Below are 13,332 nucleotides of genomic sequence, written 5' to 3'. Positions count from 1 at the left end.
TGTAGAAAAACCAAGCATACCTCCACTGTTTGTTTTTGGAAAAAGTATTTCTGAACACCTTAAGTCTTCGAGTACTGGCTCTGCTGAGGTTCCCTCACTTGGGGCTAATTCATCAGCAGTCTCTAAGGTGTCTCAGAAACTCTCTAGATCTGCTAGCACTGGCTGTGCCGAGGTTCCTTGTCACAAGGCTAAAAAGTCCCTTGACTCCCCTGTGGCTCACTTACACCTGTGACACAGTTCACCTAGGGCATTAACAAAGTGGCAGTCCAACCCCCGTGGCCATTTTGACTACCTCTTACACCAACGTTCACCATGGCTGGTACTGAGGGGCCCGTTTTGGGGTAGAGCAGCCTTTTCCACTTTTTTGTGGATAACAAGAATCCGTTATGCCCTCCAATGGATTGTCTTGCCCTCCAATGGATTGGCGTGTTCGGACTTTTCTGCTGCACACAGTCTCGCTCCCTCCTACGTCTGCTCCTTTGATTTACGTGGATCCAGTTGGTGGAGGACCATCCTGGCAACCATCCTCTGGTGATCCTTTGGGTATGCCACTTCCGAGCGGCCTCTATCCACTCCAGAGCCTAGACCTTCGCCTGAGGATGCATTTTTTGACAAGTTTTCAGACGCTTATGCATTCTGATCCCATGAAGGCGTACTTTAAGGATTTATTTAAGGAAACTTGCCCTAAGCCGCCTGAACCGGCACCTGCTCTGGCAATATCTGTGCAGGTCCCTCTGTCGACACAGGAGCGCACCGGCCTGTTGCTTCAGAAGGATGTCCTGGCCGAGGCCTGTAAGGTCTGGGAAAAACCTAATTCTGGGCAACACCTACGCTCCAGTCGAAGCTGGCCTCTACGTTCTCCACTGCAGCATCTCAGATCTTTTTCAAGGAGGACAAGCTTCTTGACTCCATTGGGAAAAGGTCTTTTCCAGTTCGGCTCTTCAGCTGCGTCAGGCTAATACCAAGCGTATCCTGGCGGCAGCTAATGTCAGGCTGTGGAAGGAGCTCGCTGAGTTTCAGGATTGTATTTTTCCAGATAGGCTCGAAGACTTTAAGGGCGGCGTATCTGATGCCAGAGCCCTGGCGCAGGATCTACTGGCTGTCACGGGCCATCATGTAGACTCCTCCGCTCTGGGCCTTGTGGTCGGAATAGACTTTTCCCGCCAAGCGTGGCTGCATGCTACGAAGATTTCAAAGGAAGTTCAGGACCAGGTGCTTGATCTCCTCATCGAGGGTAAGTAACAGTTCCACTCCTCCACTGACGAGGAACCTACCAAGGCAAGTACCGAAACTGCCAAGTCATTGTCGGTCCTGGCCAAAACCCCAGCAAATGCCTCTTATACTCGGAGGTTGCCGTCTCAAACGAGGTCCTTCTCTGGTTTCAGAGGCTTTCAGGACCGCCAGGCAGAGGCTCCCACTGGTGGCCCTCGCTGTAAATACAAAGGCAAGGTGGCCGGTTTTTCTGTTGGTCAACGGCCTCCTCTTTGGCAACAGGTGGTCTCCCTGCCGATAAACCATCTAAAAGATGCTTTTCATCGGTCACAAGATGCTCCAGTGGGGGGGACTAATTTCGTCTCATCTGGAGGCGTGGCAGACCATCACAGAAGACAGATATTTTTTTTTTTTTTTTTTTGGTTCTGTCTGTCGCCCGAGCGGGCTTCTACTTGCCCCCCGCCGCCACAACCCCCTCTTACTCCTCCCTCTCATCCTCCTCTCCAGCAGACTGGGTCACACTCCTGCAGAGCCGAGGTACAGAAACATATAGACCTCAGAGCAGTGGCACCTGTTCCCTTGTGGAGCTACTACTCCTGTCTGTTTACAGAGCCCAAACCCAACCAGGCTGGCCTGCGCACTATCCTCAACCTCCAAGTTCTACCCTAAGAGAAATTCAAGATGATTACGCCCTGCCAAATAGGTGGACCTTCATGATGCCTGCATGAATATTCGATCTGGAGCTAGCATCGAAAATATCGGCGGTTCGCCGTGGGAACTAAACACTTCCAGTATCGTGTGCTTCTGTTTGGTCTCAGCTCGGCACTGCTTATCTTTAAGAAGATGTCTTCATTGCAGCATTCCTCAGACTGCAAGGAGTTCATGTATTTCCTTACTTGGATGATTGCCTCCTGCGAAGTCCTGCCCACAGGCTGCTAGGGCCAAACTCCAGTCCTTCAGCTCCTGTTCCTCCTTGGGCCGTTGGTGAATCAGCGGAAATCGTCAATTACGCAAACTGATCTTTCGCATAGTCCCATTTCTCTCCTTTGACAATTGTTGTCCAGCTTCAGCTGCTTTGGAAAAAAAATGTTTCGGCAGAGTGCGCTGTGCGTCAGTGGTGTTGAGTGGATGTCCCTCGAAGGCCTCTGCCGAGAATGATGTAATCGAAGGCATATATAGCACACGCAGCGCCCGTTGGCTTCGTTATATTTTTCTGCGACAGTTTCGAGGGAAATGTGGCACGCCTCCTCCTCTTGTGACGTGGTTACAAAATCCTCTCTAGTAGAATGTCTTCCTCATCGATGCCGTCGACTCCAAAGTCCGGCTTCAAGAAGTGTCGGGATTGCGGGTCAAAAATGTCACTCACTGACCCGCACTGTATCTGCTCGTGGTGCCTCGGAGTGGACCACGACACTGCCAACTGTTCGAAATGCCAGTCCATGACGGGAAAAGCTGTGAGAACGGAAAGGCGAAACTAAAGGTAGGAAAAATCCCCATGAAATCTCCTACCCGATCTGCAAAACCTTGGACTGACGAGTGGAGAGGCGACTCTCCTTGGAGCAAGAAGGCAAAGCGATCCAGGTCAAGGTGTGGCTCACACAACTCTTCTTCTTTGCCCAACTAAAAAGTCCACTCTGGCCGAGTGGGAGGCTTTCAGGGTTCAATGTTAATGATTTTTGAAAAACAAAGCCATGCATGTACTGAGCCTTTGAAAGAAGCCGGAGAGGTCTAGTCCGAAAATCTGCACCCCCCTCGAGCACGGGGAAAAGACCTTATCCGCATTGGTTGGCCTTGATCCAAAAAACCATTAGTCAGTTGTCTATGCCGGCATAGACGCACGCCAAGCCATCGACATCCACGCCTTCGATGCTAGATGCGCCACATTTGCCAGCTACGCCGTCAGTACCAAGCGCCCCTCCTAAATCGGCGCTGATGAAGAAAATATCGACTACTTTACCGCCTGTTAGTACACAACCTGACAAAATATATGCTCCACTCCCAAATAAAGTGTTCTTTAAATTGCTTCTATTTTTGAAGAGGAAGAGATGAGGAAGCCCCATTTGGCTTGTAGTACAGTACACCCAATGTGCCAGAGTTCGATCTCTGAAGAGTCCAGAATGAAGGACCTTTTTATGACAACTTACAGACAGCAAGTGGGGTAGATGCCTTGCCCGAACTTGAGTTTGGAAAACCGGAGGCTTGGGAGCATGCGGATGCATCTTGCACAACTCATGTCAAAGTTGTTGAAAACCTGGGTTGGAGTAGGGCCCCATTGCCCTATGACCTAGATGACCTCAGACATTCTGGACAAGGGTCCACAGACTAAGCCTATTTTGCCTTTTCATATGGCGCTGCAAAAAAGGGTGGCTAGGAACTGGGAGACTCCAGAATTGCAGTCGACAAGAACTTGACAAAAATAACCACCCCTCCGGTAGCGACCCAGACTTCCTGTCGAAACACCCCACACCGGAGAATCTGGTGGTGCAGGCAGGTACGACTACTTCTAAACAGGCAGCATACCCTACCATCCCTCCGATGGGGACAAGCGCATAGATGGATGGACGAGGAAGGCATTTTCTGCAGGGAGCATGGCACTAATCTGCCACCTTCTCTTTTTCCTTCGCAAAGTTTTCGTATACTCTGTGACTATCTCCATGGTGGCAGAGCACATTCCCGAAAGGGACGGCTTCTTGTCTTTTGTTAAAGACAGCAAAGCGGCCATGTGCGAGTCCTTTCAATCTGGATTAGATTTTGCGGATAGCATCAGCAGATCCATGGCTACCAGCACCGTTATGCACAGATTTGCGTGGTTGAGGAAGTCTGGTTTTGCACATGTGCAATCTAGGCTTCTCAACATCCCTTTTGACGGGTCTCATGTTTTTGGCAACAAGGCTGACCAGAGCATTGTAGACCTCAAAGACAGCAGCCACATCTTAGGCAACCTCAACCTTTTTCGTCCTAGTGGGCAACCTTGGAGCGGTAGATCTCTTCGCTACTACTCTTCAGTTAGAAGGGCGAGAGGAATGGCCAGTCAGAGGCCAGAGAAGAGTTCCTCGTCGTCGATGTGGTATAGATGTCAAGCCAGCTCAAGCAGCAGCTTCCTTACCCTTGGCTTTGGCATCAGCCGCCGCAAAGCCACTCGGAGGTCTTCAGTCACAGCTCACCTTTGGGGGGGGGGGGTCCGCTGTCTCAGCATCTAGAAGAATGGCGAGCCATTACCTCAGATGCTTGGGCTCTGGGAACTGTATCCCACGAATACTGCCTTCCTTTTATAGAGACCTCGGAACAATCCACCGGGGAGCCGCTCTTTGAGGATTCCGGATCCACTTCTTGTGCAGGAGATTGTAACCCTGCTAGAGAAAAGTGCTATAGAACCAGTGCCTGTAGTGGAGAGGAACAAGGGATGGGACTCGCCATATTTTTTGATACCCAAGGACGGAGGACTGAGACCCATCTTCAAACTTGAGATGTTTGAACAAGTTCCTCACGAAGGACTGGTTCAAGATGGTCACACTTTCTCAGATTTTTCAGGCCCTCCAACTCCAGGATTGGGAGGAGAAAATGCATTGGACGCTCTGAGCAGGCAGAGCATTTCCACGAGTGGGAACTAGCTCAGGAAGATCTTAAAGAGATTGTCGCCCTTTGGGGAACACTCAAGGGGATCTGTTCGTGACTGAGGTCAACCGTAAGTGCGATCTGTACCGCTCCAGGGACTTTCCTCTGAGATGAGCTCTAGGAGACGCGTTCGTAGTGGACTGGGAGTTTCCACTACTGTAGGTCTTTCCTCCAGTCCCCGTAATTTCTTATGTGATCAGGGGGTTGAGAAAGTTCGGGAAATGCATCATCCTAATTGCCCCAGATTGGGCCAGGAGGATGTGGTACACAGACATTCTGGACATTTCCATCTGTCCTCCGATGCGTCTTCCACAAAGGGAGGACCTTCTCTCGCGAGAGGGAGGTCAGGGTCTCCATCCCAAGGTCAAGAGACACAATCTGAAAGGCTAAGACATAAGTATTGGGACCTCCCTGATGATGTAATGGAGGCGTTGCTTTCAGCCAGAAGGCCAGCAACAATGTTTTGCGACTGGTGCAAGGAAAAGAATGTTGATCCTTTTCAATGTAAAACTCTGGATGTTTTATACTTTCTTCTATCCTCAGCTAATCTTGGCCTCCGGATTGGTACCATTAAAGGCTACTTGGCGGCGCTAGTCGGAGGAATGTTCCTATTTCAAAATTCCACTGGGATTCAATTCCTAAAGGGGCACACTAATGTGCTCCCTCCATCTCATTTCCAGGTTCCGGTTTGGGAACTTTAATTTGATTTTTTAAATGACTGATGTGTGCTCCATTTGAACGTCTCCACACATGTCTGTTAAGGGTATTAACCTTCAAAGCAATCCTATAGGTAGCTCTGATATCAGCCTGTAGAGTGAGCGAGTTGCGGGTATTTTCATCCAAGCCACCCTTTACCATCTTCCACAAGGACAGGATTGTTTTAAGGCTCAAACTTTCCTTTTTGCCCAAAATCATTTCAGACTTTCACTTGAGTCAGAAAATATTTCTACTTTCCTTCCATCCTTCACCTTATCCTGGTAAGGAAGAGGAAAGACTTAAAAGGTTAGACCCTTGGAGAGCATTAAGCTTTTACATCTCCTGAATGTCTAAGTTGTGAATTGATGACCAACTCTTCATTTGATATACAGGACACAAACTAGGTCTGGCTGTTTCCAAACAGACCTTGTCTAGATGGATCATTCTGACACTATAAGAATGTTACAGGCTCGCAGGAAAAGACCCTCCTGAAGGTGTAAGAGCTAGTTCCACCAGGGGCATGGCTACATCTACGGTCCTTCAGAGGGGCGTACCAATGAGAACAATTTGAAGCGGCAACGTTGGGATACCGTCAATACCAGAATGTTCCTGATGGAAGACAGGATTGCGGACCTTTCGACCACGTGCCAGCTCTTACTGCAGTCCTCCCCCCCTGTCGGCCTGGTAGTTCCAGAGACTCCTGGGCCTCTGGTGCGTTAGCTCTACCTCTTGCACACCTCAAAATGAGGCGCACTCAGCTTGTTCTTTGGAGCTGCTGGTCCAGTTCACAGATCCAGACTCAGATTCCAGTCCCAACCTGCATGATGGCAGATCTTCAATTGCGGTCTTCCGCCAACAAACTTTCAGTGGGGACCTTCTTCCAGGAGCCCTGCCCACAAGCAACGGTTAAGATAGACTCCTCCCTTCTGGGGTGGGGAGTAACAGTGCGTCACCTCAAGGTGTGCGATTTGTTGACGCCCAAAGACAGGCGGTCCCATATCATTTACCTAGAGCTCCTGGCTATTTTTCTAGCGCTCCAGGCCTTTCAACCCCCTATCACCAACATATGGTTCGAATTTGCACAATTCTGTAGTGATGATCTAGATCAACAAACGGGGGCACCAAGTCTCTTGTGGTGGACCTAGCTATCCAAATTTGGAATTGGGCTATCCAACGCAATGTCTGGCTTCAAGCTGTGCACATTCCAGGTCACATCAATGTGGCTGCAGGCTCCCTCAGCCCCCAATCTGCAGCGAGTTACGAGTGGGAGAGGAACACTGATGTTCTAGATCTTCCAGCAGTGGGGTTCTCCAGCGGTGGACCTCTGCGACCTCATCAAACCAGAAACTTCCTCTTTCTCCATCATGGGGTCTGGTATGGATTCACATGCTCATGAATATTCCCTGTCGTCAGGCTAGGAATCCTTGGTACAGAAAAATCTGTTTCGTTTCTGAACTGTCTTTCTACTAGTAACGAATCACTGGTCTCTGGGGGTCATACTGCCCCCAGCCAATGACTGCCCTCTACCTAAGCCCCTCCTCTGGCAGCCATCTTCAGATTTTTACCGCACGTTCAAGTGTTAGGAGTCCTCGTGCAGTAGCTCTCAAGCTTTTACTGCGTCTTGCGTTTTTTTCGAAGTTTACCCTTATTTTTTTTGGTCGATTCGAGCCTCGGGCTCCACCGATTCTTCTTCTCATCAACGGGGACCCATTTCGAAATTTTCTGCGCCCCTCAAGGGCAGATTTTCGTGAAATTACACTTCTTAGAGGATTCCGGTAGACCTTTGAGGCCTACCCTGATTCGGACATGGCCCAGGACAATAGAGATTCAACGCCTACTGGATCTAAACGGTTCAGGAACTGCCCAGGATGTGGACTGCAGAACGTCTTTGAGGATGAGCACTCTCTGTGCCTCTACTGCCTACACGCTGACAAGTCGCATGTGGAGGAGGACTGTGCGCTCTGCAAGAACATGTCCGTCCGTACCATGAAGGACCGTCCTAAACGACTGGGTGACGGGGAGGAGGTGAAGAGCACAGCAGCAGGTGAGAAGAGGTCCGAGCGGTCTTCTAAGACCTTTGAGGGTGCTCCGGCGACGGGGGCCCAACAAAAGGCAAAGCACTGCGAGTCCACAGGCACCGGGAGCGCTGTTGTTTCGGGCTCCCCGGCTGCCAGGCAGGGCGCAATGTCACCACCACCACCACCATCATCCACGAGCCAACGCTCGGGCTCGGGGGGGAAAAGGAAGTCTGAGAACCCAGGTAAGCTTTGAGAGAAGCCCTGGTCGATCCTGACAGAGAAAGCCAGGGGGGGGGCGAGGTGGTGACCCCCCCCCCCCCTCCTTCCCCCCCTAAGGTGAAGGCCCTGTTTCACCCGGCGAAGGCCTCGATTGAAGGAGTCGTGGCAGCCCTGGCGAAGCCTGTGGAGGCTACCCCAGTGGAGACTAATTCTGGGCCTACAGTTTCCCTGCCACCCCGGCAGGAATCATCTTTCCAGCCTATAGAGAAGACCCCTGTGAAACCCCGGGATGAGAAAGCGGGGGGGGGCCACGGTAGCCATAACAGACACAGATACCACCTCCGAGGATGAGCTGACTGGCGTCAAAGCTATCCTGGACAAGAAGTTTGAGGCCTACGGGAGGGATCCCGACGAGGCAGACGTGGAGAGCAACGGTGGAGCCGTGGGCCTTGGATGAAGCGGAGGACCCCGCGCCCCAGCCGTTGCTCCTGCCGCAAACGATGCCTACGCCACAGGACAATTCAGGAGCAATCTTGATGGCTTTGCAGAACCTGTGTACTGAGATAAGGACACGGTTGCCCTTACCCCCAGCAGACTATCCAGTGGCGCCTGGACTGTTGGGGAGCCCACCGAACAAGCGGAGGCAAATCAATCCTCCCGCCTCCCTTCCATCCTTCACCTTCCAATCCCTCCACCGAGGGATAAAACGGCGACGATGGGGACAGACGACAACGACGGTGGTGACCACGGGACAGATCTCCCATCTATCCCCTGCCTGTCCCACCCCCACCCCTGACAAAATTGGCTCCTTTCACGCCATGATCGCCAGGGCATCGGAACTTTTCCAGCTATGCCCCGAAGAGCAGAAGAAGGAAAATTTCCTCTACCAACGACGGGAGGCCAAGAGGAAGACTGTCCTCTCAGTCCCGTTACTGGATGACATCTGCGACAAAGTGTCATGATCTCTGCTTCCAAAAGGTCAGGGTTTCCCAACTCCCTTGGAAGCAGATCCATAACCCAGGTTCCGAGTGCCAACCAGTCCCAATGGGGACCTTTTGGACCCAGTCCTGGCGCCAGTGGCACCAGGCTCATAAATATGCCCAGTCCCAGCGCTGGAAGCGCCGGGCTCATAATGCTTGGGTGGACTTACCTGCAGCAGACCATGCTGCTTACTTGCCTGCCAGTTGAGCCTCTCATCCTCTTCTGTTTGGAACTACTTTTCCTGTTGGGTGGGGCTGGAGCCACTCCCTAGATTCTGAACACTGGAACTCTTCTGGAAGGCAGGAACTCTTTTCTTACCAGGAACTCTTTTCTTACTTAGGCGTGGCTGTGGAAGGAGACACCTAAGCACTACAGGAGGCTATTTAAACCACACCCGGTGGATGAATCTTGCTTTGCGTTATTCTGCATCCTCTGCAGCAGAACGCTCATCGTGTCTTCTGCATCTGATCCTGGGCCTAAGGAAAAAGGCTTACCATCCTGAATCCAGTCTTCAGCAACACCTATAAAGACAAGAAAGAACAGGTTAGCATTCCGGCATCTGAAAGGCAAAGGCTTACCTACTCTTCGTGCGCTCCGGAGGTCTTCACACTGCATTCCGGCATTTGAAAAACAAAAGCTTACCAACTCTTCGCACGCTCCGGAGGCCGTCGGCGCTGCATCCCGCATCTGAAAGACAAAACAAGGTGCGTTTAAAGACATTGGGGAACTTTAATACTCACGTGCCATTACTCCTTTCCACATCTAACCCAGTGGGTATCCCGGCACCCTGCAGCCGCTCCGAACTTGTACTGTACCTGCAAAATAAAAAGACAGTTAGAGCGCATTGTGAAGCTGGCAACAAGCGCTTACTTACGTGCTTCCAGGCGCTTCTATTCATCACACGGGCTCCATCTTCAAGGCACTTCAGCCCGTCATCCGCCATCGCCGGAACCCTGCAAAACAAGAGACATCATTATTAAAGACTTTAAAGACATTTGAGTTACTCGGCACTTACCGTTCGTGCAGTAAACGACGGACAGCAGTCCTCTGAAGTCAAGAGGCCTGCGCTACCTATCCGGTGAAGAAACTGGTTACAGCACCCTGCCCCGAGGCAGATGGAGAGCTCGGCATTCACTTACCTAAGGTGAGAGCGTTAACCTGTGGGGGTCTACGGGAGAGGAGAAGAGGAAAGAGATAGGGACACTCCAATAACCCCAGTTCATTAACCCCGTATTTTCTATCTGCAGACATCTTACTCTGCACGTCAGGCATACAGGGCACAGAGGTCCAGCCCAAAGAGCCAACCGGGTGCTGCACATCACCTTTGAAGATACGGTAGTCGCCCAGTCAAGACCGGCGCCTCTGCGAGAATCAGGTGAGCGTTACACAAAGGACTGTCCCTGCTGAAAAACCCGTCCACGGCCCCTGTGAAGAGGGACCGGTACGAGAAGTAGTACCGGGTCCCAGACTCTGCTCCATTGTGCCTCAGAGCACAGCCGTCCCTGGATCCGGTTGTCTCCACGGCAGCCAAGAGGAAATCGGCAGGGACGACGGCATCAACTTCCACTTCCCCACAGGATGGCGAGGGGAAGAAGCTGGACGCCATGGGGCGACGGGTCATCTCGTCGGCAGTGACGGCCATCAAGGCGGCCAACGCACTTACGATCGTGGCACACTACGACAGGGAGCTGTGGTTCGAGATCTCCCCCTCCTGGACTTTCTCCCAGACAACAAGAGGACTGACGCCCTTGTAATCCTGTAGGAGGGCGAGGTGGCGTCGGACCATGCCATCATGGTGGCCATGGACATCGCAGACACTGGCTTTCGCCAGATGGGCAACAGCGTTTGCCTACGCTGGCGCGGTTGGCTCAAGGCCATCGCTTTCCATCAGGGCATGCAGACCAGGGTGCTAGACATGCCCTTCGACGGAAACAACCTATTCAGGAAAGCTGTGGCCGAGTCCCTACAGGCCATCAAAGCGGACATCTGAAACGGCCCGTGCCCTAGGCACTTCATCAACGACTGCCGTCCTTTCAGATCTCCGGAGGCAAATCTCAAGGCGCCTCCAAAGGATTCTGCGGCAGTTCGTCGTACCGCCAAGCTGCCCGTTCCTCGTGGCAGGTAGCTTGGAGGTCGCAGCAAGCCCGGTGGATACTGTTGTCATCGCCAAGGAGCCCAGGGTGGCAAGGCCTTGGCGAAACAGGATTGAACCGGCCGTGATGTCGGGGCCCCCACCTAAGCAACCCAGTGGGAGGCCGGCTGGCAAATTTCGTCGGCATGCAGGCACACTTTGGAGTTTCAAAGAAGGTGCCCCCCATTTCCCTCCTGTGGCCAGGAAAGAAAACTACGTTCTACAGCTGCTTCTGGAGGTACGAGCCATGTTGAGAGGGCGCAATAGAACTCGTCCGAAAGAAGCCCGGCGGCTGGCGGCCCATCCTGGACCTTTTGCGCCTCAACAAATGCATCAAAGCCCAGAAGTTCCGGATGGTTACCCTTCAGCATGTGCTGGGACAGCTGGAGGAAGGCGACTTCCTATCGTCGCTGGACTTGGAGGATACCTACTTTCACATCCCCATACACAAAGGACATCAAAAGTTCCTACGTTTCATGGTCCAAGGGCGGCACTATCAGTTCAAGGCCCTGCTTTTCGGGTTGAAGTCAGCCCCAATGGTCTTCAGAGTGCCTGGCACCAACAGCGGCGCGGCTGCGCCTGCAGGGGGTCCACCTCTACCCCTACCTGGATGATTGGCTCATCCGAGCAAAGTCAAGAGAACTCTTCGTCGACCACACAGCGCAGACTGTCTGCTTGCTCACAGAGTTGGGATTTTCTATCAACTTTGCGAAGTTCCACTTGGTACCGTAGCAGGACGCTCTGTTCCTGGGCGCCGGACTCAACACTGTGGCGCAGTTGGCTCACCCTCGGAGGAGAGGACGAAGGCCATATGCGCAAAGTCCAACGGCTGTCGACCATGGAAGTGGCCAGAATGAGGTCCCTCAAGTCCCTGTTCGGCATGATGTCATTGTGCATCTACCTCGTGCGCCTGTGCAGGCTGCGGATGGGATCACTGCAGGAGTTCCTCGACGTCCGTTGGAGGCAAGTGACGGGGAGCTTCGAAGACCAGATCTCCCTCAACTCGACTTTCCGTCATGCGATCCGATGGTGGAGCACCCGCACGCATCTCGTGACGGGCATGGACTTCCAGAACCCAACGCACCAAGAAACTGTGACGACGGGCTCCTCCATGGAGGGTTGGGGAGTGCACACCAGAGATCTCCACGCAGGAAGCCTTTGGCTCCCGGAGGAGAGGTCCCTGCACATGGACGTCGTGGAGCTCTGGGCGTTCTCTGGGTCCTCTGGTCTTTCCTTCCGTCCCTCAAGGGCAAAGTGGTACGGATCTTCACCGACAACGCCACCACGATGTTCTACATCCAGAAGCAGAGGGGGCACCAGATCCCCAGCCCTATCCAAGGAAGTGCAGGATCTGTGGCACTGGGCCGTCGGCCAGGGGATGTTCATGGCACCTTTTCATCTGGCAGGAGTGAAAAACACTGTCGCTTACTCACTCAGCAGGGAGCTGCGCTCTTGTCACGAGTGGGAGCTTCGACAGGATCAAGTGGATCTCCTATTCCAATGATGGGCAGTCCCCAGATCGACCTGTTCGCCGACGGCAGAGAACACCAAGTGCCGGAGGTTCGCCAACAGGTTTCCACAGCCGGGTAGCATGGGTGATGCATTCTCCCTCTCCCTGGGACAGCCTGTTCTGTACACGTTCCCACCATTGCCGTTGCTTCTGCGACTCATCAGTCAACTCAGATGTTCCCGTTGCAGAATGATCCTCGTTGTACCGGCGTGGCCGATATGGTTCCCGGACCTTCGGGACTTGTCAGCGGCCCGCCAGTCAAACAGCCGATAGATGCGGATCTTCTCGCCAGGGAAGGAGGCGCCATCCTACATCACGACCCGGGATCGCTGACCCTGCAGGCCTGGCTCGTGCAGCAATAGAGTTCGGAGGCTACGATATCACGGGGGACAGCAAGGAGGTACTTGCAAAGGCCAGGGCGTCCTCGACTCTCGTGCTATGGACATAAGTGAAAATGGTTCTCTGTCTGGTGCCCTGCACAGAAGATCAACCCTCTAAGGATTACGGCCCCTCAAGTGCTTCCGTACTTGCTGTCGCTGGCCAAGACGGGGCTGGCACATACCTCCAAGATACACCTGGTGACTATCTCCTGCTAAACCAGAACTCCGGGGTGGTTGCCGCTGTGGTCTCACCGCCTGGTGAATGAGCTCATGAAAGGACTGTTCTGCTTGTTCCCGCCGGTGAAGGCTCCGGCCCCGGCGTGGGAGCTCAACGTGGTTCTGACCAAGCTCATGGGTCCCCCATTCCAGCCCTTGCATTCGGCACTGCTGAAGTTCCTATTGTGGAAGACAGTGTTTCTTGTGGCCATCACCTCCGCACGGTGAGTGGGAGAGATCAGGCCCTCTCCTGTAGACCTCCATATCTGACAGTAGTACTGAGGACGCACCCCTCCTTCATACCCAAGGTGCCGTCGGACTTCCATCTCAACGAGCCCTTGGTGTTACTTATTT

At 52.9% G+C, this 13,332-nt stretch overlaps 1 protein-coding gene across 2 annotated transcripts in view; it reads left to right on the top strand.

Moving 5' to 3' along the window:
- Positions 1–13,332, top strand: part of HP1BP3 (heterochromatin protein 1 binding protein 3) — a 901,708-nt gene that overhangs the window by 180,222 nt on the left and 708,154 nt on the right. The gene's annotated exons all lie outside the window — the stretch shown is intronic.

Source organism: Ambystoma mexicanum, chromosome 8 (genome assembly GCF_040938575.1).
Source record: "Ambystoma mexicanum isolate Mex_15411 chromosome 8, UKY_AmexF1_1, whole genome shotgun sequence".
Classification (NCBI taxonomy): Eukaryota; Metazoa; Chordata; class Amphibia; order Caudata; family Ambystomatidae; genus Ambystoma; species Ambystoma mexicanum.
Note: the sequence above shows the minus strand (reverse complement) of the source record. Positions and strands in the feature narration are given on the sequence as shown.